The 22,512-nt window shown below is 46.6% G+C and overlaps 1 pseudogene; it reads right to left on the reverse strand.

Moving 5' to 3' along the window:
* Nucleotides 1–18,038: 18,038 nt before the first annotated feature.
* On the reverse strand, nucleotides 18,039–18,216 carry LOC119432077 (U2 spliceosomal RNA; annotated as a pseudogene).
* Between the last annotated feature and the right edge of the window lie 4,296 nt (nucleotides 18,217–22,512).

Consider the following 22,512-nt stretch of genomic DNA (forward strand, 5'->3'; position numbering starts at 1 on the left):
CCGGAGAAAAAGGTAAGCCTATAGCCCATGAAAATTTCACCGCGGAAAGGTTCACTAACATCACTCGAAAGCATGGAATAGTTGCATATTTCACTGTCTAAGCTAATACAGACCCTGATGCCGAGATTTTGGATGAATAAACGGATATGCGAAAATTCCCCTTTCCGGAGAAAAAGGTAAGCCTATAGCCCATGAAAATTTCACCGCGGAAAGGTTCACTAACATCACTCGAAAGCATGGAATAGTTGCATATTTCACTGTCTAAGCTAATACAGACCCTGATGCCGAGATTTTGGATGAATAAACGGATATGCGAAAATTCCCCTTTCCGGAGAAAAAGGTAAGCCTATAGCCCATGAAAATTTCACCGCGGAAAGGTTCACTAACATCACTCGAAAGCATGGAATAGTTGCATATTTCACTGTCTAAGCTAATACAGACCCTGATGCCGAGATTTTGGATGAATAAACGGATATGCGAAAATTCCCCTTTCCGTAGAAAAAGGTAAGCCTATAGCCCATGAAAATTTCACCGCGGAAAGGTTCACTAACATCACTCGAAAGCATGGAATAGTTGCATATTTCACTGTCTAAGCTAATACAGACCCTGATGCCGAGATTTTGGATGAATAAACGGATATACGAAAATTCCCCTTTCCGGAGAAAAAGGTAAGCCTATAGCCCATGAAAATTTCACCGCGGAAAGGTTCACTAACATCACTCGAAAGCATGGAATAGTTGCATATTTCACTGTCTAAGCTAATACAGACCCTGATGCCGAGATTTTGGATGAATAAACGGATATACGAAAATTCCCCTTTCCGGAGAAAAAGGTAAGCCTATAGCCCATGAAAATTTCACCGCGGAAAGGTTCACTAACATCACTCGAAAGCATGGAATAGTTGCATATTTCACTGTCTAAGCTAATACAGACCCTGATGCCGAGATTTTGGATGAATAAACGGATATACGAAAATTCCCCCTTCCGTAGAAAAAGGTAAGCCTATAGCCCATGAAAATTTCACCGCGGAAAGGTTCACTAACATCACTCGAAAGCATGGAATAGTTGCATATTTCACTGTCTAAGCTAATACAGACCCTGATGCCGAGATTTTGGATGAATAAACGTATATGCGAAATTCCCCTTTCCGGAGAAAAAGGTAAGCCTATAGCCCATGAAAATTTCGCCGCGGAAAGGTTCACTAACATCACTCGAAAGCATAGAATAGTTGCATATTTCACTGTCTAAGCTAATACAGACCCTGATGCCGGGTTTTGGGATGAATAAACGGATATGTGAAAATTGTCCTTGGCGAAAAAAACGGTAAGCTTATATCTCATGAACGTATCCCCACAGCAGGGTTAACTAACTTCTCTCGAAAGCGCTGGTTGGTCACATACATCACCGATGTATGTGACCACTGAAGCCCTGATGCCAAGCTTTACAGCGTAAGCTGTTATGGGCTCATTCCAACAGCCGTTTCGGATCGGGATGCCGCCGTCGGGGGCGTCCGCCGCGTAACCTGTTATCGCCAGAAACTCGAAAAAAGTACCCGATTCCAGGCGGGATCCAACCCGTGCCAGCTGCGTGGGAGCCGGATTCTCTACCACTGAGCCACGCAAGCGCTTGCTATCGGGCCCCCGAAAATACCTATAAAGCAAGCACGCAGGGTGAGACGCGAGCCTCCGCCAGTATGGTGGCTAGGTAAGATGCCTGTAAACGCAGCGTACGCAGGCGCAGACGACGATATGCGATTCAGACGAGGCGCGCAATCAACATGCTCCCGAGCTGCCGAGCCTCCGCCAGTATGGTTGCGCCATCTAGTTAAGGTGCCTGCAACCGCGGCGCGCCCGACATGTAAGCTGCAGTTGTAAGACTTGATTGGGCTCAGCAGACTGCTGTGCAGAGACGTTGCTCGCCGTCGACACCGGGCGGACGGTTCAGATCGTTCTGATCAAAACGAGGCGAAGGGACTGCCGCGAAGACCCTGTTTTGCGTGTTGCCCAAATTGGAGCTACTCTTGAGCAGCTCCACCAGCTTACGCTGTGACTGCTGCGCGTGCCGCGCAGGCCTGTGACTTTTTGGATGAATAAACGGATATGCGAAAATTGCCCTTTCCGGAGAAAAAGGTAAGCCTTTATCCCATGAACATTACACAGCAGCAAGGCCAACTAACTTCCATCGAAAGCATAGATTCGTCGTACATATCAATTTTCAAGGTAATACAGACCCTCATGCCGAGTTTTTGGAAGAATAAACGGATATGCGAAAATTGCCCTTTGTGGAGAAAAAGGTAAGTCTGTAGCCCATGAACATTACACAGCAGCAAGGTCAACTAACTTCTCTCAAATGCGCTGGTTGGACGCATACATCACTCTCAAGGCCAATAGAGACTCTGATGCCGAGTTTTGAGATGAATAAAGGCATATGCGAAAATTGCCCTTTGCGTAAATAAGGTAAGCCTATAGCCCATGAACATTTCAGCACAGCAACGTTAACTAACTTCTCCCGAAAACGCTGGTTGGTCGCATACGTCACTCTTTAAGCTAATACACACCCTGAAACCGAGTTTTGGGATGAATAAACAGATATGGCAAAATTACCCTTAGTGGAGAAAAAGGTAAGCCTATAGCCCAAGAACATTTCACCACAGCAAGGTTAACTTCTCTCAAAAGCGCTGGTTGGACGCATACATCACTCTCAAGGGCAATAGAGACTCTGATGCCGAGTTTTGAGATGAATAAACGCATATGCGAAAATTGCCGTTTGCGTCAAAAAAGGTAAGCTTATAGCCCATGAAAATTTCACCGCGGAAAGGTTCACTAACTTCACTCGAAAGCATAGATTTCGTCGCATATTTCACTGTCTAAGCTAATACAGACTATCGGATGCCGAGTTTTGCAGATGAATAAACGGATATGCAAAAATTGTCCTTGGCGAAAAAAAACGGTAAGCCTTTGGCTCATGAACGTTTCACCACAGCACGGTTACTAACTTCTCTCGAAAGTGCTGGTTGGTCGCATACATCACTCTCTAAGCTCGTACAGGCCCTGATGCCAAGTTTTACAGCGTAACCTGTTATGGGGTGATTCCAACAGCCGTTTGAGGTCGGGATGACGCCGCCATCGGGGGCGTCCGCCGCGTAACTGCTATCGCCAGAAACTCGAAAAAAGTACCCGATTCCCGGCGAGATCGAACCCGGGCCAGCTGCGTGGGAGCCGGATACTCTACCACTGAGCCACGCAAGCGCTTCAAATCGGGCCCCGGAAAATACCATATAAAGAAAGCACGCAGGGTGAGACGACTCGAGCCTCCGCCAGTATGGTGGCTAGGTAAGATGCCTGCAAACGCAGCGTACGCAGGCGCAGACGAAGATATGCGATTCAGACGAGGCGCGCAATCAACGCGCTCCCTATCTGCCGAGCCTCCGCCAGTATGACTGCGCCATCTAGTTAAGTTGCCTGCAAATGCAGCGCGCACGACATGTAAGTGGCCGTTCTAAGATTTGATCGGGCTCAGGAGACTGCTGTGCAGAGAGTATTACATGCCCAAGCTGGCCGTCGACGCCGGGTGAACAGTTCAGATCTTCTCGTCAAAACGAGGCGAACAGACTGCCGCGAAGACGCTGTTGTGCGTGGTACCCAAATTGGAGCTACTCTTGAGCCGCTCCATCAGCTTACGCTGTGACTGTGCTGCGTGTGCCGCGCAGGCCTGTGACTGTTTGGATGAATAAACGGATTTGCGAAAATTGCCCTTTGCGAAGAAAAAGGAAAGCCTTTATCCCATAGAACATTTCACTACAGCAAGATTAATAATAATAATAAAAAAGGTAAGCCTAGAGCCCATGAAAATTTCTCTAAAGGTTCACTAACTTCTCTCGAAAGCATGGACTGGTCGCATATATCACTTTCTAAGACAATGCCGACCCTGATGCCGTGTTTTTGGATGAACAAATGAATAGGTGAAAATTGCTCTTCTCGGAAAGCAAGTTAAGCCTATAGCCCGTTAGAATGTCAATGCAGCTGTCTCCCCTCACTACTCTGGAATGCGGTGGTTCCCCAGTATCCGAGGTCCGGGGCCCATGGCGCCCTCGGTTTTACGAGGAGTTTTTCAGGGAGAAATGAAACCGCTTCTACGTGACTTAGGGAATGCTTTCGTGTGTTTCATGGCTTACACAGAACAGGCATCTAGGAAAGTAGTCCATAGAGTTGCTGAGCGGAGTCTAGGTTTAGGTTTAGCGATCACACAGTTGAAGAACTGGAACATCGGTGAGTTGCTACCTATTGCTGTTCATAATTTGGGTTGGGCATGAACTCCAAGATGGAAGAAAACGACGAGAGGACACAAGCGCAAAATCGAGTGCATTTTGCGGTCGTTTCATCCTTCTTTTCTGGGTTTTACGTGAAAAAACCAGTTCTGATTATGAGGCACGCTGTAGTGGAGGGCTCTAGAATAAAGTTGGTCATCAGGGGTTCTTTCCCGTGCACTACAACTCAAGCATACGAGTGTTTTGGCATTTCGCCTCCATCGAAATGTGGCGGCCGCGGCCGGGATTTGATCCCGCGACCTCGGGTTCTGTAGTGGAATGCCTTAGCCAATGAGCCAGCAGGGCGGGTGAGCTTGTTTCCTGAATTACATTCCTTCGTCCGCCTGTTTCAAGCGCGACCTTGAGTACGAATATGATCACACAGGTGGCGTGCATATTGGGTAGTGTCCTGTGTAAGAATAACGCAATCGGAATTTTGAGCAAAGGGGGGGGGGGGGGAAGGTGACAGGGGGCTCAGTCCATGCGGCCTTCGCGAACTTGGGGGGAGGCGGGGCTATTGTAAGCCCCCCCCCCCCCCCCGCTTCTGAGGCCTCTGTTTTGAGCTCGTCTATAGCGCATGGTGCGTATGTGAAACCATTTCATTAGTTTTCTTCAATACTGAGTGGTGTTAATCGAAAGCAAAGGCCTAATAATACTGCGATGCTCTTTTTTATCATGTATAATGCCGCTATGAAACACATAGAAGAGTCACCATTGTAACAACAAATATTTATTTAAGAACATGAAGGTTTGTGGAAGGGTAGCACAAACTCTTGCTCAACCATTCTTTGTATGTTTGGCGGACTTATGTTTCAATCTCACATGTTTCTCTCTATTTACACGCGCAGTGTCGTCGAGTAGCTTGACCGCTCCGCAGTTGTGAACGTCTCCTCATGTAATTATAGCATATTGCATTCCGCAATTACACAGAACATGCTTTAGGAGAACATATAATGAACCAACGAATAGGAATCGCGAAATACCTGATGTTTTATGGAAATTTATAAATGGTGAGGTAAAGGAAGCGTTAGTGTTCGAAAAAAAAAGCATGTCACTGGTGGGAGCCGAACCGACCTCCTCGGGGTGGTTCGCACCTTCGGCGAGCAGTTCTTTTCTCGTCCGATTTCTTTTACACTGTTTGCTTTCCATGGTTTCGTTATCTGGTGCCTGATATCATTGCGAACGACAAAAATCACGCCCCTCGGTTTCACCTCGTCTACTCGTTCAATGAAATTAATCAACGAATTTGTCCGTGATTGCGCTATTCAGACCACGTGGTGTAAGGTTTTTCCACCACTCTGTCTATATATTTGATTCCTGCACCTACCTTTCTGAGGCCGTATTCTGGAACGATCCACTTCGGCGATAGTATCACCTCGGCGACAATATTGCCATCATGCGCGTGCTGATTGGCTAATTGAGCGAAATTGGATGACGTCGTGGTCAAAAAGCCAATCAGCTCATCAAATTTCGCTAAAACAGTCAATCAGCGCATGCCATGGGCCAAGGCGATAGCATCGCCTAAGTGGATCGTTTCAGAATACGGCCCTGCACTACCACTGCGGGGGAACTTTATTCTTCCAGCGCAATCATCACGTCGGGCGGGAACACGAATAGATTCGAATATCGCTAAAGCAAGCGGGCCAGGACGAATTTTTCTTCAACTGCGAGGCTTTTATTTCGAGGAACCAGTATGGGTCTCGTTTGTTGGAATTGCTACGATTGGGTGGATGTCTCATTTTCCATTAATACGCTAAAGCAAACGTCACCCTCTTCTTTTGTTTGGGTAACACGGAACCAACCTAATAGAAATAAGGCAACGCAAAATATTACATCAGGGTATACGAGGACAATACGAAAACCACTGTGTTTCGAGGGGAAAAAAGAACGAAATGGTAGTCTAAGTTCTCAGCAGTATTCTTACTTACATCGCTACACGTGGTCTAAACATTCCAGCGCGACCAAGTATTTGACCACCGCAATCCTTGTCACCGTATGATTTTATATGAAGGCACTTACCAATCAACGATGGCAGAAGCGATGAACACCAAGCAATGTTCCCTTGGTTTCCGCTATCGTGTTTTCCTTTTTTTTTCGCTCCAGTGGATTCAATGGCGTACCAGGAAAGCCCATATAAGCTTCAGTCGGGCGAAGTGGTTCGTGATAGGATAGAATTGGAAAATTCTTCGCCAGTCGCTTATGTAAGCCACATTTAGCGACGACCATGAGGGAGCAAAAGAAGGAGGCAGAGAAACTTTATTTTGATCGGACACGTGAAAAGGTAGGATGATCCCGGGAGGGGGAGGATCGCGCAGTCCAGAGTCTCAGGCAGCACTTTCGGCTCTGCCATTCAGCAGCACGAAGTGCGCGTTTACATGTGGCTCTCGAAAATAAGCTTCAAAGAACTCGGCGAGGCCACCATGATGCACTATACGCTTTTGCTATTTTACGTGATCCTTTTTTAGAGCTGCGAGAGCACGGTTTCAAGGTGGAAAGAAGCAAAAATACTTTTTTTTTGTTACCACAGAGAGCCGCTACGAGAGAAATAAAGCTTCCCAAGTGAGAGTGAGAGATCTGCGTAGAAAAAGGTTCAATTTTTTATTACTTTCTCTGCTACATACGCGGAAATAAGAGATGTTATTAACTGAACTTCCAAGAATGACGGCAGCAGCAGCACTACTTGCAACTAGAGTTTCCTTCGCTTAAATACACATGCTAATGGTGGCAGTACTTACTGAGCCCGAGCCAGTCGAACGAAGGCTGACCATGTCGCACTAGTTAATGTCGCTAAAAAAACACACAATAATTCAAAACAGAGTCACGAAATCTCGAACACCGGAAATGCAATATAGTGCACGATCGGTTGAATGATCTGCTTGAGTTGGTAAGCACGACAGAAGTTAACAGTGAATAGGTTGTAGCTGTAAAATTAAGGACAACAACAGAGCATTAATGATACTATAGCTTACAAGATTACATAAGTACGTTAAACAACTAGGGCCATTTTATAAATGTCTAGACTAGCGTCACCGCACTCTTTAACGTAGGGTGCGACCCCGTATGATGCGACTCGTTGGCAATACCCCGAAAATCAGGAAAAAAAATCAGGAGCAGAAAACAGCCGATTATAAGTTAGCTAAATTTCTCTAAGTAATCTATTGGTTAGAAAATAAAATCTATGTCGCAGCAATCTAAAGAATGAAATGAACAAAAAATAGAGCAGCTACATAATCGCAAATACCACCAGATACCACAACGTACAATGTACAACGTACAAATAAAAGATACCACAACGTACAATGGCGCAAGCAAATGACGATGATAGAGAGCAAAGATCAAAATACACGAAGCATCACATAATGTCAACTCAAAACAGAACTGAAAACAAGCAGCGTATTTATTTAAATACAAATCGACCCTTCTTCTTTCTGGGGTTTTACGTGTCAAAACCAGTTCTGATTATGAGCCACGCCGTAGTGGAAGGCTCCGGATTAATTTTGACCACCTCGGGTTCTTTAACGTGCACTACAACGCAAGCACACGGGCGTTTTTGCATTTCGCCTCCATCGAAATGTGGCCATCGGGGCCGGGATTCGATCCCGCAACCTCGTGCTCAGCAGCGCAATGCCTTAGCTGACTGAGCCACCCCTGCGGGTACAAGTCGACCCTTCGAATTGCCCACTACATTTAGTAGTTTATGCGACTCAACATCGCTACGCGGCGCCAAGAGTCAACCCAGGTCATAGCCCAAATATGCCACAGTGCTTGAGATCTGTGCAAGTGCGAGTGCAGAAACAGGGTGTGACGAAGCGAAGCGAAGTGGTTCGTGTTTAGATCGCTATTGAAATCAATGCACTCGAAAACAAACAATAAAGAAGAGGATATTTGTACAGATGCACAGTAAACACACACACACACACACGAAAAATATATTCATGGGACAGCTAAATACAAGGTAAAGACAACTTGAATGTAGGCGTTAAGAACAAGGCTCAAAGATGACTATAACAGCTAATGAAGAAAAAAAAATCACAGCATATCCACGGGGTGAATGATGATGAGTGGGCGAAGCTCCGGAGGGAATCATCGGATCTCCCGCTAAAGGGGATGCTAGCACAAACGCGTTAGAAACGTGCAGTACTCTCTAGTAAGGGGGAGCGGCCACAGCGTCTTACGCAGCCATTTACACATGCCGGAACGTGCACCGCGTTTGCCGACGCCATCACATGACTGCTGAGAGAGTATACCCCCCGTATTCATAAACGGTCAATTACTCACAGGGGACCCTGATCATGAGAAAGAAATTTACAGAAGAATAAAACTAGGTTGGAGTGCATACGGCAGGCATTGCCAAATCCTGACGGGGAGCTTACCACTGTCGTTGAAAAGAAAAGTGTACAATCATTGTATTCTACCGGTGCTAACATACGGGGCAGAAACTTGGAGGTTAACAAAGAAGCTCGAGAACAAGTTAAGGACCGCACAAAGAGCAATGGAACGAAAAATCTTAGGAGTAACGTTAAGAGACAGGAAGAGAGCGGTGTGGATCAGAGAACAAACGGGGGTAGACGATATTCTAGTTGACATTAAGCGGAAGAAATGGAGCTGGGCAGGCCATGTAATGCGTAGGATGGATAACCGGTGGACCATTAGGGTTACAGAATGGATACCAAGAGAAGGGAAGCGCAGTCGAGGACGGCAGAAAGTCAGGTGGGATGATGAGGTTAGGAAATTCGCAGGCGCAAGTTGGAATACGCTAGCGCAAGACAGGGGTAATGGGAGATCGCAGGGAGAGGCCTTCGTCCTGCAGTGGACATAAATATAGGCTGATGATGATGATGATGATTCATAAACGCTCCTCGACTTGTATTGGCGCTGAGCCGTGCTCCCTCAAGGGCTGCAGAAGATAGCGCCAACCTTTCCCTTTCCCTCAAGAACCACTTATCATCATCACTTGAACTTGACTTGCCACCGCCTTGGGCAGCGCGTTCGAAACGCGTTGAAGGTAAGGCGGAGAGGCCACAGCGTCTTACACCAGATTCTTACACGGGCCGTAACGCGCTAGCACAAACGCGTTAGAAACGCGCTAGAAACGCGGCCTTTCGTCAATGTTGGGTATTTATTGCCATCGTGGTGCGTGTGCCTATGTGCGCTTCGTGGCGTAATGGGCTAACGCCGCGCGCTCGGAAGCGAGGGGTCCCTGGTTCGATTCCGCGCTACGGACACAACTTCGGAATTTTTTTCTCATTTTTCTCAGACTGGTTACACACTACTACTACGACGACGGGGACGGAACGGGTGCCGCTATAAGGAGCTTCGCTCCTAAAAAATCGGGCCAGCTTCACACTAGTGGTGCAAAGTCTGAGCAAACAGCGAAGCTAATGGCCCTTCCCTAGTTTTAACTTGGCCTTTTCATTAGCTTTAACTTGGTTCTCTCTTAGTTTTAACTTGGCCTTTCTATTAGCTTGACTTTTCTAGGCTTAAGGTGGCGGTGCTGCGGAAACTCTGGATCGGTGCGAAGTCTTCGGAGTCGTTCTCGAGTGGCAGCGCGGCGCTTTTCGCGCCGCTCCTCCTTTTCTTCGGGCGTGACGATCTTCTACGAAAGACCCATGTGCTCGGCGCAAACCAACTAGGCAAAGTGTGTCTCCGCGCCTCGGCGACGTGGAGCTATATACTCTGGTATGACGTCATTGCCGAGCTTCGCCCCCGCGTGGCTGTGGGCAGAATCTAGGGCAGAGCTGCAGCGGAGGAGGCAAGCGGCGTATCTGCGGAGGTTATGCAAGACGCTTGGTTTCAGATTCCCTAGCTTTCGCTTCAGTCTTTCAGAAGCAACGAGCGTCCAGTTCTGTGGTCGAAACCTGTCGACCCGCCGCCAGAGGCATCGGCCTGCAGTCACAGACACCGGGCGCGTTCGGCGCGAACACAGGGAAACGCGGTTGGCAGTCGGCAGCAGTTCTATGCGCTCCCACTACCACCTGCTTCACTCCTCCTCTCCACCTCGCATCCGCTATCCTGCGTGATGCCACCAGAAGGTCCACCTCTCCTCGATGGGGACTACAAAGCGTCGGACACCTGTGGCCGCTCTGCAGCAGGCAGCATCCTGAAAATTCCAGGAGCAACTGGAGGGTCGGCTGCAGGTGTTCACCGCTGCCGGATGGGTCAGCAGCAGCGGCGTGCGTCATCCCTGCCAGAGCCATCAGCAGGCAATGGCGTCTCCCGTTCCCAGCAAATTCGACAGCGACGGAACTGGCGGGGCTTCACCTGGCTGCTGATCTCCTGCGTTAGGACCCACCTGCATAGCCGGTTGCTGTGTTATCCGACAGTAAACCGGCGCTGCAGTCCCTTTCCAACTGCCATCGAGTAGGACTGACGGGTTCCCTCTTGGCCGCGAAGTTCTCGGCGCTCGCCTCCTCTTGAGTGTCCGTCTCCTTTCACTGGCTGCCCTTCCATGTGGGCATAGCTGGTAACGAGGAGGCGGACACCCTCGCTAAGGCTGCCCACCACCCAGGAGTCACATTCACTCGAGCAGTGGCGGCTTCAGACTACTCGAGGCCACGACTGAAGCAGCTTCTACTGGCCATCCACTCCGACCGGAGGGTGGCAAATGGCAAGCGTCCCAAGCTGCTCCCCGTGTCTGGCCTCACGAGCCGAGACAGGGCCACCCTGCTGCGACTCCGGACTGGCTGCATATGGACAGCAGTCAGGTTTCATGCCAAAGGCCGCAACGCCTCCCCCTCGTGCCGACGATGCGGTGACCCCGAGACACTCGAACACCTCCTCTGCGCCTGTCCGGCCCTAGCACAGGAACGTTCGAAGGTCATCCGAGTCTATAGACTGCAGGGTCTTCCTGCTGACTCACTCACCAACCTGCTGTTCCCATCCCATTCCCATCTTCCCGCACTACGCGGCCTCGTGGAGTTCGTGGAGACGAGTGGGATAGCAGCATACCGCTGAGCGTACCTGCCCTTGCTGGTCCTTGCCGCCTCTGCTGCCTACCCATGTGCGGACGAGCACCCTGAACTATCTCTCTTCTCTTTCCTCTTTACCTCCTACTCCCCCTCTCCCCTACAACGCTGCGCCGTGCTCCCTAATAGGCTGCAGAATTAAGCGTCTCTTCCTTATTCATAATAAACACCAGTAGTAGTAGTAGTAGTAGTAGTGCTATTTTTGTACCATTCTTTCACTCTCTCTCTCTCAGCTCTCTCTACCCCAGCTCGGCGAAGTAGTAGTATGTGAGGAGGTGGCGCTTCGTTGCTTGGCGACGCCCGTGTCGTCATCACCAGGCGGAGGAGTTTTCCACGTACTCCTCCGAACTACCTCCAGCTTGAACAGCTTCGCTGTTAAAATGTCACCGAGTGATGGTACAGATGGTAGACACATTGTGGGCACTTCCGGAGATGCTAGCATGTGCAGTTAGGTTCGGCGCTGGTGCAGACCTGGTGAAGCAGCGGCCGTCGACGGAGGTGTAGCCCCTCGGGCTTGTATGTGGAGGAGGCAGCAGCCGGACACCCTTTCGTCGTTCGCCAGCCGGAGCTTGGGCACGGCGACAGAGACGCTGGCTTTCCCGGGTCGGATGCCCTAAAGTCCCTAGATCTTCGGCTCTTTTTTAAAGTCCCTAGATTTTCTGCTCTTTCAAAAAAAAATATCTAGGGACTTTAGGATGCCCTTGCGAAGTTCGCCAACCGTGGGTTAAGGGAAGGAGCTTGATGATGGGCGTATGCCCAGGTGGGAGCCGGTAGCAACCTTTGGCCAGGAACTCGGCAGGCCGCTAAAGTATCGCGCCCTGGAAACCATCTTCGCGGACCCGCCACGTTTGCCACGCTCGCCGTCTTCCTCCGAACTCTCTCACGCGCCCTTCCGCCTGCTTCTTCTTCTTCTTTCCGTTGGGCACGTGCACATGTCATCGATGCACCGTAGCTGCTTGTCTTGACACGTCATCGTCGTCGTCCGCTTGTTCGTTTCACCGAGCACGATGCATATAACCTCGCGTATTCCCTGCACGCACATCACGACACAGGGCTTGATGCACGCTGCGGTCTTGGGGCGATATGATGCTACCAGGTGCGGGTGGCCATGCTATAGAACTTGTTGGTTTCGGTTTACGGGAGACATGCAAATGTAAAGAAAGAAATGTCAATAAACAAACAAACAAACAAACAAACAAAAGAACCAGTAAAAATAAATTAACGTTGCAGGCGACTTCTCTGTGAGCTCTGCAAATAAATAGAACTAAAATGAATTTGATTAAAGGCGTGTCACTATCGGCTCATGCCAGCATTTAAGAAAACAGGTTAATAAAATGCTCTTTATGTATCTTTGAACCCTGGTATATTTTGTGTTGAGATGTAAGTGCTTCGCTCAAGCATCTAGCCGAAGTAAGAAACAATGTAACGGTCTGTCAGATTTGGTCGCGAACAGCGACAAAGCTTTTGGGGATCATCTCGCTGGCTAAATTAATGGCTCATTGTATTAAAAAACGAAGTATGAAAAATGATCATTTGGACTTCCTTCCAAACAATTCCGATTATTTTCTTCCACAATTATTTCACTGCTATTATTATTATTATTATTATTATTATTATTATTATTATTATTATTATTATTATTATTATTATTATTATTATTATTATTATTATTATTATTATTATTATTTGATTTGTAAACATATACACAGGAAAGAGAAAGCGAGAAGCAAGGCTGACAACTGCCACCAGAAGGGGCACAACGCCTGCCTACTCTTCGGAAAGGACGAGAGAAACATAGAAGGAAAGATAGGAAGGAGGAGAGGAAGGAGGAAAGAAAGAGCGAGATGACAAATCTCAAAGAAAAAACTAAAACATACAGTAGGGCCCGTCCCTGCAGGTCAAGCTACTAAAGAATGTAAAATAAAAGAAATAGTTGCTGGGTTACAAACGTGCCCCTAAGTTCGTTGCTTATAGAAAAGTGAGAAGAGCGCGATGAGCTTGATCACGTCGAGGCGCACAACCACTGGGGTGCAAACATTCATCTAGAGTCGTACACCGCAGGCCAAGGAGATGGTAGTCCCTCGCTAGCGATATGCATTGCGCACTGCTTAATTTGCACGAACAATTCATTATTTATGATTGAATATCGTGACGGCGAAGTGACGGTCAAAAACACAGAAGCAAACTGTGAATGACGAAACTAGCTTTTTATTGGGCGAACTTGTGGCCACAAAAATAGGCTACGCTTAAAGAACAACGATAGCGCGAACAGAGTCGGCTGTCGTCGAAAATCTCATCTGTGGGATGAGCGCGTCGGCTTTTACACATGAGTCATCGAAGATTCCAGAGTAATCCCTGGTGCCCGCGTCTCTTCCAGGAAGTACTACACAATTCGCGTGCTCATACAATCAAATTACATAAGCGTCGGTTAAAGACAACGCATAGAAACATCGGTAACTTTCGAGAAAATTCCGATACATGCAGGCACGTCCTGCGCCGAGCGATAACGTTTAACATTTGTTAGCCGGTGAAAAGCGGTCACCGGTGGAAGAGAAACAAGTACACGTGTCGAATAGCTGCGCATTAGCTGAAAGAAATTACTTTTTTTTCATTTGCACATCAATTAAGCTTCAGCTAGTTAAAATTTTGCTGTTGTTATCGAAACTTGCGGATATACTTGCAACACCATTTTTATCTAAACCGCAATTCTTTTCACAGAGAAAGCCGGAAATATGAAACCGACGTCTTTTGGCCAGTGGTGATCAAATTTGCCGCAAAAAGGTAGCTTAGGTAGGACGTACTTTATTTCGATTTGTGAAGAAAAAAAAAACGAAAGGATAAATTTTCAAACGAAACTTATACGCTCCTCTGAGCTAGGCTTTCATTACACCGTTTTATTTGTTGCTCTTTTTTGTGTGTGCGTAACTGTAACCCCGTGAGTCACGATACTATAGGCCCAGAAGAGCTGGGCATATAACTATCAAAAACTAAAGCCCGCCGCGGTGGCTTAACGGATGTATAGTGTTGCGCTGCTAAGTACAAGGTCGCGGGATCGAATCCGGGCCGCGGTGGCCGCATTTCGATGGGGTCGAAATGCAAAGACTCCCGTGTCCTGTGCATTTGGGTCACGTTAAAATCCCCTAGTGGTCAAAATTGATCAGGAATCCCCCACTACGGCGTGCCTCATAAACAAGTATGGCTTTTTGGGCTAGTTGGTTAGATACATCCGAGGTGGTCATAGCGCTAGAAGACACGGACGAGAACGACAGAACAGGACTTGCATTCCTGAATTTGCGTTCCTGGATGCGGCTGGTTTTCATGTGCGATGATTGGGCCTTTTCTGTATGCGGGCCTACAAATACGGTTGTTTCTCGAAATAAACACTCAGTTGAAAGTTAGCGCTCGTCCTGTTCTCTCGTTCTCGTCCGTGTCTTCTAGCGCTATGACCACCTCATAAACAAATCGTGGATTTGGCACGTAAGACCGCATAATCAAATTATGAAAAAAGACAAAAAAATCTGTTAGGCCGGTTAAAAAGAGCATATTCAATATTCATGTATACACAAGGCCGAAAAGCGCCATTTACTTTGAAATATTTCTGCGCTTCAATTTCAAGTATTATGCCATGACGGAAGCAGCGAAGTAAATTAGAATAATAAAGAATGTAAGAACATTTACCCAGAAACTTCTCTGGGAATTGTCTACGTATTCGTAAGCATTGTGCCACTTGCTCCTTCCTCTCCACGCTGCCCGGTGTCATTATCAATGCTATCAAACTTTATCCGATCAGTAGCATGCGTTTCATACCGGACATGCGGCTCTTTTTGTAGTGATAGATTTTTTTTTTTGTAAACTGTGCTGCCTGCATACCGAAGCAAGTATTTCAGACTTGGCGAACGTGTTTGCACCAAAGACCTACAGGGCCGTCTCCTAAGAATAAAAATAGTGACAAGAAGTTTTTTTGCTTTACACTGTGGCAACACATAAAGTATAAACCACATGCACGCGATCTTGCGCGCGACAGCGACAGGCGACGCGATGGAGATGGCTGTCGCGTTCGCTCGTCGCCTACAAGTCGTACCGCATGCCAGCGACGACTTTGAGCGACGTCTCTCCGGTGTTGCCAGTATGAGGGGAGCAAATACGCGCCGAAACTGGCGTCACGCGTGCTTTACTAATTGAAGTTGATGCGTTTAACTGTAAAGAGGAGCATAAATATTTCTAAAGGTCTTGCATTAGGTTCTCATCCTTTCACGTATTAAAATTAAGTCGTTTGCTCGTTCCGTGCGACAATCGGTAGTACACGACTGATGTACATCTTGTTCCGGCTTCGCGTTATTGGCTAGTCGCTCATAGCACTTCCGGGCGACTAGCGACGAATTTAGATTTCTAGAACCGAGCGATCGAGCGACAAGAACGAGCGATCTGTTCGCGCGACGGCCCGTTTCATCGCTGTCGCTCGTTGCCGTCGCGCACAAAATCGCTCTCATGCGGTTTGGGCTTAAAACTCTGGCAGACTGTGTCCCTTTTTCTTCTCATTTAAGTACTAATTTTTGAAGATTGAACGCCGTTTTTTGATTTCTTCAGTATGCAATAAAGTAAGATGCCTGAATTTTGAAGCAGGCGACTTCATATAGGAAAATTAAATTCCAGTCATTTACGTTTTTAGCACATGAAACTGGTATTTCATTCTTCATTGCAAGCCATTTCAAATCATGCGCAAAATGTTCTTCACTAATCACGTCGAATAAACAGTTGCTAAGATAAAGTGAGTGACACTCCGAAATCGTAGCCGAAGTTTTTTGACGCACAAGAAATTTTGTATACTATTGGCGAAGTTGAAATATTTCTGCACTACTTAAATGTTAGAGAGGATGCCATGACGGAAACAGCGAAGCAAATTAGAATAATATAAAATGTAAAAAAGTTTCTCACAAACTCCTCTGGGAATTGTCTACGTATGCGTAAGCATTGTGCCACAATTGCTCCTCTCCACGAAGCCCGGTGTCATTATCATTGTTATCAAATTTGATCCGATCAGTAGAAACGATAGCGCTGCGGTGACACCAACTGCTGCCGACGGTGCCGCAAGGTGAATTGATGACGAAAGTAAACTACTGCCGGTGGTACGGTGAGGTCCGCTGATGACGTTCCGATCATTACACGCCGTCATCGCTCTTTAGCGCCTTATCCATTCGCGTGGAACCATTATGAACCGTAATCAACCGCACTCAGGCGGCGGCTGCGTCTGGCGTGGTCGCGAGGACCGTATCTTGAAAGCGATCTGCAATGGGGACAGAGCGCGCCGAGTGCTGATAGCTTCTAAAGTCCCTATATATATAGTAAAAGTACCGCCATCTTCTCTCTCTCCTCCGTCGTCTCCTAAAGCGCTTGCTTTTTCCTTTATTTTTTGCTTGCGAAAGCAAGTCGACGGTGGCGGCCCTAGAAAGTCTACGTTGAAGCTTTCATGCCGGGCGCGCACCGCCGCCGGAGACTGCGGCTGCGCAGAGTGATTTTCAACATGACTCTGAGGCCGAAAAAAAAATATAAAGAAGTCAGAGCGCACGCTATCATCGTCCAATCGGAGATACAGGAGAGAGCGAAGCGGCGTTGATCAAAGTATGGCGGTACTTTTCTTATATAGGGACTTTAATAGCTTCGTGTGCGCTGTGTTCTCGCCGCTACGTTCGCGTTGGAGAGCCAGATGAGAGGCAGCACGAAGGTGAATTCGCTCGCTGCTCCGGGCGCTATCTTGAAAGCGATCATCTTACGATCATCTTACGGGATCATCTCGTTGGTAAGCATAGAAATGCTTACGCGTTTAGAATTTCTTGCAAACAACCTAATTGAAAACGAAAGCAAAATTAATGTACCACGTGCCATTTCCACGCTGATTATTAATCTTTAACATCAACCTACTCAGTGTTCATCCATGTGTGTTTCAAAAAATTCTCAATAATTTTCATGCATGTCGTTATTTTTGGGAACCAAAGCACTTTAGCATAGAGCACTGCAATACCTTAACTTCCTGGTGTGCTCATCTGTGGATAAGTAAGGCTTCGTTCCTGCTAAGATAGCCTACTTACATGTAACTGGGATGTCTGACATAGCCGGAGAGTGTCCTTCAAGAGCCATACTCCAACACTGTGAACAGCTCATATCTGGATCTCTCAACCTCCCACAATCCGGTTTTATTCATATAGAACGCGGCGTACAATTTCTTTCGTTTTAGAGCGCACCTCCTAGGCTCCGGTTCCTGCGGCACGTGGTGGCGGCGGTGGCATATAACCGAGCGAACGAGAACAACGATAGATGAAAGTGAACGCGGATCACAGTGGGGGATGAAAGACGCGAGGAGTAATGCGGAGAGAATGGTGCAACGGCGCCATGAGGCGGAAAGCGGAGGAGGGTATGACGAAAGCGTGAGAAGAAAAGTGTAGTGCGGCCACGATGGCTACGAGATGGCGCCAGAGTAGAGCACGTCGTCTGGTAGATATGTCGGCGGCGGCTGCTGTGAATTGCATCCACGCGTCAGCCACGCGCTGGCTTTCGCGATCTCCAGATTATCGAGGCAGTCGGGCTACACTTCCCTCCGTTTGAAACGTGCCCCACGAGACAGATTGTCCGCGCCAACCAATATATCGCGAAATGAAAACACTTATACAGCTTCGCTCATATTTCTCATTAGGGAGTATCGTAATCGTCGGTGAATTTTTACAGTGAGGCTGTACATTGCTTGTTTCCAGCGAATCGATGCCCATAAACAAAAAATGTAGGCCGATACCGAAGATAGTCCAATGCCGGTCTGATCCACGGCGGAGGTGAAGCAGGCTTCAAGCACTCCGCCAACTTACAAAAATAAGTTTAATATATTGGGTCAAATACGAACTATATCAGATATTAGGCTGATAGCAAATACTACACCTTGACCCGCGTCGGCCACATCAACGCTTGCATCATACACGTGTACGCCATCCCGCATATTCAAACTCTCAAAAAAAATTATGGGGTTTTACGTGCCAAAACCAGTTGTGATTATGAGGCACGCCCTAGTGGGGGACTCCGGAAATTTGGACCACCTGGGGTTCTTTAACGTGCACCTAAATCTAAGTACACGGTTGTTTTCGCATTTAGCCCCCATCGAAATGCGGCCACCGTGGCCGGGATTCAATCCCGCGACCTCATGCTCAGCAGCCCAACACCATAGCCACTGAGCAACCACGGCGGGTTATTCAAACTCTTGCCTACCAATCAGTGTCATTTGCGTCCTGGCGTCAAGCTCTACGTAGGCTCCTGTCCTCAGCTCTGCTCTGACTGTGAAATGGGAAGGCCGCGTGTTGTACCGTCTGAAGAAGAACGGCGTGCCTATCAAGAAGGACAGCGTGAACACAAAAGGGAATGGGCGCGGCTGCGGCGGAAGGAGACGACCGACGATGAGTGGGCTGTGGACGCCATGCGTAAGCGTACTGCCCACCAGGACGGCGAGGCGGTACGCAATGCGAACCGTCCATGCGGCCACGATCCCGAAAAGCTGACTTGTTTGACCGTAGCAACGGTCAATCACACATACGCAACTTCGCTGGTCATCCACCTTCGCACAGTGAAATGGCACTGAATTTTTTTGATGAGCCGATCCGTGTTGCAATGTTATCTCTCAGTGCAAGACGCGTCTTTGTATGTCGGAAGTTTTTTTAATGTTATCGCTGTTACTATCCGTTGTCATCGAACATGGTGTAATTAGGTTGTATGCGCGACACGAATTTCATAAGTACTTCCTGGAAGGCACGCGGACACCGGTGATTACGCTGTAATCTTCCACAACTCATGTATAAGACCGGAAGCGCTTGACCCATACTTGACAGGAAATTAGGTTTTCGACTTCTACATTATCCCACTTTTACAGAAATCCTCAGGAAACTACTGACCTCATCTGCCCGCCACGGACAACATTAGATGTGTTCTTGTCATCGAAACTTGTTAGTGATTAATTGTGTTTGGTGAAGTATTTTAGGGGTTATATTTTCTTCTTCGATTTCATTGTCTATGTCTGTTCTACATCTGCGATTAGGTTTGTCTTATTCACCATTTATCGGTGATTAGAGCCGCACCTGTTCTGCGTACTTCAAGTGCCATAGACGCAATATGGCTCTGGTGCATGCGTAATAAACAACTTCATAATGATTCAATTCTTTCTATAAATGTCGCTATTGATTGAAGTGGATAGCAACGCACACTTTTCTTTTTTTGCACTACAGCAGCCCTTGAGTGCCGCTGTCGCATACTTCGACTCACCAGCTATTAAATACAAATTATAAGTTCAGAGCGAAAAAGTTCGCAGCCAGGAAAGTTCGTGACGTAGTCGCGAGTACATTTTAGCTCAGCAGTGCTTAGTTTTTTACTGTCTATGTGTTTCTTGCCTGTATTTGATGTTTGTTAATTTTGCATCATTTATCGCACTTTCTTCAAGAACAAAGCTACTAGTGTTGCGAAATTGGAAATTGATCGAATCTCTATTTAAACTTCGTAAGAGAGAATTTTCTGGTTTTCATGGCGAACAAAGTTTTAAAAACAAGGCTTATAACTAAAGCACCATTTTCGACACTTGCTTTATTGAGCAGAAGCATTAGTTCCACCCATAAGATTGAGGTGGAAGAAATATGAAGTATATTTTTGAAAAGAGAAATAGAAGTAGGGGACCGATTTGTCCACTAAATATGCGTAAATTTAAGATAAGCATTAAAAGAAGAAAATGATTAATTACTTTTTAGCGTGCTGTGTTATAAAAACTAGATCGCTAGCTACGTAGTAATTATTCACTCAAGGGGACGCGTTCTTCTTTTTGAGCCGGGTGCATAACGGAGGCGCAGCAAAGAATAGGCATATCTTTTGTTGAGAGTTCTGTTTTTTTTTTTACGTTAGTGTCTTATTCAGAAAAAGAGATAGTTTAAAAACAACTTTACCATATAAGCTGCAATATTATTTTGATTCGAATTCTACAATTTAATATCTACTTTTCATTCTCCTACAGCTAAACCTTCAAAACAGAAGCATTTTTCAACGTAAGAAGTTTCCATAGGCCGGCGATTGATCCTGTCTTCGAAAGTGCATATTGTGAAAAAAAAGTTAATCATAACAGTTTCATAACTTGGGTCAAACGTATCCAATAATGCTGAGTTTTGTTGTAGTGCTGCCTTTTATTTTCATTTTCATATTCAACCTAAGCACATACAATATAGGTATCTTACTGCTTAACCAAAGAAGACAGAAGTTCGCTGGAACCTGGAGGCTTTAGGTGTGTTATACTCTGGTCGTACAAGTTAACTAAAGACGTTTGATGCAAGCCCTCTTCCTTCAGCGCTGAAGGACTCCTCCTATACAGGGTTTCACCGTCACACACGGTACGGTGCGGTCTCCTTTATACGTTACTAGTAAGCGACGCACCAAACCGCATGGCGCTGCTTCGTTAAACTGAAATGGCTACATGTTTAATATCAGTGTACCTGATGAAATTGCGCCACTTCTAGATGTTAACTTGCTTTCGCAAACATTAAAATTATTATTAAAGCACCATTTTCTTCCGTGAAGATTTGAGTTGACGAGCTCATCCCGAGATTACCCTAAGGCCTATAAAGAAGTTCGGATGTCTTCACTTCGGAGTGCCTGTGCCCGGGGTATAACAATGATAGAACAAGGAATGTCACCGGAGCCAACATTTCGACAATACCAGGCCACCCTTACTTATTCCGCTGCACGACACAGCATACTGCACCAACTTGCCCAGCAGTCAACGATTCTGAATTTCGGCAAGGGTAGCTGTCTTCGTCGGTGCGACAACTTCTTTATTTCCACTCCTAAGCTCTTTCCGCACACGTACCCTAACGAGTGGAGCATTTTTCAAATACGTCCTGCTTAATGCAACCTCTGCAGAACGAGTCTGAGACGTTCCGTTTACTTAGTGTACTATATGTTGAGCGATATTAAGAGTGATATACAGGAAGAAGTGGCCAGAAGCTTGGCCAAGAAAACAAACCGACGTTTAAGGAATTTTGAAACCCTTAATTTCCACTTAGGAAGTGGAACATTTTTACACTTATGTTCAACTTTCTCAGTGTAACACGTCTGGAACAAGACTAAGAGTACAGAAGCGCTCGCAAACGCTATATGCATGTTTTTCTGGTGGCCTGAGGAAACAAAATGATGACCTGAATTTAGATATCGACAGAATCGAGTACTTGTTGAGGATGATATGGGGACAGAGACTGCAGCGTTTCGAATATTCCTTCAGTAAATACGATTTTTCTCCCTTTAAGAGCCGTTATATGAAGCTTTGTTTGCTCGGTGTCCTGAGAAAATAAACGAAGCACTGAGATTCAACTTGAATAGGATGAGGGGAATCAAATGGGCGATATACTGCCAAAATTTGAACTGTGCAGATTGTTACAGCAATAGTAAAAAGTTATTTTTTTATTCAATCGTTCGAAATCTATAGAAGCGTTTTCTCCCAACCATGCAGAATGTTTGTCCCGTGCTCTGAACGAACACAAGGTGGTTAAGGGTTTATATTTGGAAGAAATACGGGCTTGTTATGGATTAAGTGCGAAGATATTAAAAGCATTGTGGACAAGTAACTTAAGTAAGTTATAAACAAAATAAAGAAAAAAATTCGGATCCCTAGCATTATTAAAATCGCTTTAGGCAAAGCTCTATTCTTTGGTGTTTGCAGGGAATCTCATTGTTATTGAGAGAAAAACTTGAATGTAGAGCACACGATGAAGTTGAACACGTTTTCAACGGGAAACGTCTTGCTTAACGCGAGCGTCTGTCGGTCCAGCATAACAGTCACAGCCGATTGAGTATACCGCACGCACTTCAAGCCTTCACAGTTTCTCGATGCACTTCACGGCAGCTGTAAAACGATGCGGTATCGTTTCACTGGTGAGGTCACAGCCATATGAACACTGTGTTAGTTTGCGCTTACTAGTAAGATTGCATTGGCGTCCCGAAGTAGCCTGATTCGCTTACGTCAATCGAATATACACCAAATACAGTGCGCATTTTAAAGCCCCCCCAAAGCTTTCTTTACAAACGCTCCCAGATTTTCTTGGCCATGCCTGTTGGGTGGTGTTGCTGTCTCGCCGAATAGCTCCTACTTAGAAAAAAAAGTTTCATTATGTGATCGACAGTGTGTTCGAACTTCAGCTTCCCCGTACAGCAGCCCAATGATTTCAACATCATGCCACC

Source organism: Dermacentor silvarum, chromosome 10 (genome assembly GCF_013339745.2).
Source record: "Dermacentor silvarum isolate Dsil-2018 chromosome 10, BIME_Dsil_1.4, whole genome shotgun sequence".
NCBI lineage: Eukaryota > Metazoa > Arthropoda > Arachnida > Ixodida > Ixodidae > Dermacentor > Dermacentor silvarum.